Source organism: Anoplolepis gracilipes, unplaced genomic scaffold (genome assembly GCF_047496725.1).
Source record: "Anoplolepis gracilipes unplaced genomic scaffold, ASM4749672v1 Contig20, whole genome shotgun sequence".
NCBI lineage: Eukaryota > Metazoa > Arthropoda > Insecta > Hymenoptera > Formicidae > Anoplolepis > Anoplolepis gracilipes.
This window is the reverse complement of record NW_027328668.1, coordinates 503,797-507,165: the sequence shown is the minus strand read 5'-3', so window position 1 is coordinate 507,165 and position 3,369 is coordinate 503,797. Positions and strand designations below refer to the sequence as shown.

At 30.3% G+C, this 3,369-nt stretch overlaps 1 long non-coding RNA gene across 2 annotated transcripts; it reads right to left on the bottom strand.

The window, feature by feature from the left end:
• Positions 1-216: 216 nt before the first annotated feature.
• Positions 217-1,781, bottom strand: LOC140675632 (uncharacterized). 2 transcript variants are annotated; one of them, XR_012048418.1, is made up of 4 exons: positions 1,601-1,781; positions 1,355-1,476; positions 430-1,172; positions 217-340 (listed from the first exon to the last, which is right to left on the bottom strand). It is a non-coding gene; the product is annotated as an uncharacterized lncRNA (long non-coding RNA). The 2 variants fall into 2 exon arrangements; XR_012048417.1 differs by having other exon boundaries at positions 304-1,172; positions 1,601-1,774.
• Positions 1,782-3,369: the final 1,588 nt, after the last annotated feature.

The following is a 3,369-nucleotide window of genomic DNA, read 5'->3' as shown; positions in this document are numbered from 1 at the left end:
GTAATAAATAATAAAAAAGAAAGTTTTGAAATTTTATAATAATTTCAATATGATGTACTATATATTTTGTATATAATGTCTTCTTATTTTTTAATGATGAATAATACTGTAGCTATTTATCTAACAGTTGTTGAATATAAGCAATAATATTTTAATATAATATATTGTATATAAGAGAAAATAAATAAAATATAAGATAATTTAAAAATAGAAAACACATTGTATAATATACATAATTTCTATTTGCATCTTTATGTAATCTTTTTAATATTTATTTTATTTTATTTAGTACAATATTTTCTTTATTATTGGTAAGACCGGCGTACTATTTTTCCATTACCTATAATTAAAAATTTTATTGTTTAAAATATTATATATTATATAATTTATTTTTAATAATTTTTTGTATTATTTTGATTTAATATTTACTACAAACTGGATAAAAATATCGATTATCATTGACATAAACTCGTTCAAATCCATTTATGCATTTATGACTAGACACTAGACGCTCTTTAACAATTTCTTTACAATCACCGCAAGTATTTACAAAATTAAGGGTCGGCAGGGCCGACCAGAAAATTCCGGCGTCACTGTCACCAGCATTGAGAAATGAATTCTTATTTAATGTATTGGTGTATGTCTGTATACGTACAAACATCATTGCATTTCAAGAGAGACGAAGACGACATTATTGTCTTTCATTGTCTCTCTTTAGCAAGCGGTGCTGCCAACTCAATTTCTTACAATTAGCTGCACTTGCAGTTTAGGTACAGATACAATATTCTATTCGGTAATATTTTGCCTCGAAGAAGTTATATTTCTTTATAAAACTTTTTGCTACATTCCTTGCAAAGTTTATTACCCCGCTAAAGAGCCGGATTTTGCATTTTGGCTTTTAAAAAATTTATAATAATTACAATCGGTGCACCTGGTCTATATACTTCATTCACGATCAGTATACCTTATTCATGTTAACTTTATGAAATTTTATTTTAAGCCTTTTTTTTAAAAAATCGCTCTTTAGCGGGCTGCGAGCAATCCTCCTAAATAAGAATATCATTGTTAAATATGATTCTTTCTTAATTTATAGCCGAAATATCGTCGAAAAGAATTTGTAGTTCCGAAGTCTCCGCATGAGGTCTCCACCGTGTCGCCTGCCGACCCTTAAACTGAGAAAAATTAATTAGTAATAAAAAAAATATTTAGTAAGAGAGTTTACATAGTCACAAATGTTCCATTACTAGTCGCGAAGAATAACAATTATGACACTATGATTTTTACTTTCACATTTCTATCTTATTTATTTATCTCTTAAAATTTATATTATTGACATATACAATTTAATACATACCTCACTCGATGTCATTTTATTTTTTCTTCAGCAAACTTTAGATTAGATATTAGGCACTTTTGATGTGTATGTATGTACATACATACACTATGTTTTAATGTTTTGCTGTTCATTTGGTTGAACTTCATAGCAGCAGAGAGCAGTGAACCAAAATATAGGGGAGTTTATTATACATCATACATAGGTACAAATTTTTAATCAATAGCAGCAAACTGCTGCGACAGTTTGCTGCTCATGAAATGTTACCTTTAAGATGACCAGACGTCCCGGATTGTGCGGGACAGTTTCGAATTTATTTATATGTGATTGGTAGTCCAATTAAAACGTTTGGTGGTCAATTATTAGATTATCACGATTCTAAATTCATTTGGCAGAAAACACAGACTTTTATATACAACTAGACTGCTAACTCTGGCAAAGTACATAACACCGAAAAGTATGTACTTATGCGCATGCGTCATCATTAGTAGAATGACAGTCACGCTGATTGGTTGAATTTAAAGCAATGTCACTCACACACGAGTTTTCTGTAGTAGCCATATTATATATCTATTCCCTCCTTTTCTCTATCCTACTAATGTTGTACATATTTTTCGGGGTCACTTTTTAGGTCTAATATATAAGGAAATTAGCGGTCTAGTTATAGTATAGAAGTCTGTGGCAGAAAAGCAGAAAGCAGACAAGCAAAAGCTAATCAAAACTCGCGTTGGTGGTAAGTTTACTAGATAAATAAACTTCCATCTAAGCGTTCTTTTCTAGCATGTAGTCCGTCGGCAACTTCAGGATCATGCGCATACACATGAAGTTAGCATATATGTATACGTATGATTTCTGTTGTATGTGTGTAACGCTGAAGTTGTCGACGGAAACCATTTCTGCCGGTACCCGTACATAAAGTAGATCTTGGAAAAGAACGCTTAAATAGGAGTGCATAGGGGGACGGGGCTTCGCCCCGTATAAAAAAATATGACAAAATTTTGGCTAACTTTACTTAGAAATTTTAATTATTTAATTTAAAAAAAACGATGAACGACCAAACGTTTTAATTGGACGACCAATCATCACTAAACGATTACCAAGCGATTAGTTAATTTTAATTATAAAAAAATCAAAGTGATTCGGGTAACTGTACGGAGGTTAAGTTTGCGGTACAGTCGGACCTCTTAGGGTGCAGTCCCATTAAGCACGGATCGGAATGACGGATCGGAATGACGGATCGGATTCTGCTAGGGAATTGTAGTAAATTCTTGTTCCTGCTATTCTTTCCGATCGGAACGCGTATATCTCCTCAATTCCGAACGGATCGGATAAATACCGCACTTTAAAAACGTCATTGTGTTATTGTCAATTGTCACAATCAAGACATGGCGGAAGCGGAACTTCAAAGACGATAAATATTTTGTATTAAGCAGCCATAATCGTTATTTTTGTTTAATATTTCTTAGCTTTATTTTATACTAATTACAATTATTTTATACCAAACATTACATAATAAATAAATAAAACATTTAATTATATAACATAAAAACATTTATTTCTATTTTAATTAAACCTGATAAATATTTGAGTCTGAAAGAAATGAATATTTTGTTATTACATATATGTGTATGTAAAGTTCATTAAAGTGTACAATCTTCTATTTATTTTGATTTTCAGAAGAAAAAAAATTTCTTTATTATCTTATAATAAATAATACATACATGATAGAGAATATAAAAAAATAATACATATATACTACATGATAGAAATTTAATACTCATTCAAGTGGATTCGAAGTTTCAAAATACGTAAATTTACGTTTCTTTCTTATATTTTCCTGCTTTTCCAATAAAACGATGTAACCTAAATACAGCTTTCGCACTCTCTCGAACACTGATACAGCATGCCAAGTTGGCAAATTATTCCCCGTTCGCAGTATTTTTAACATAACTAATAAGACTGTTTTTTCATCCATTATGATGTGTTTCAAAATATTATTTTCGCACGTTTAAAGTTAAAACTGTACAATATTACAA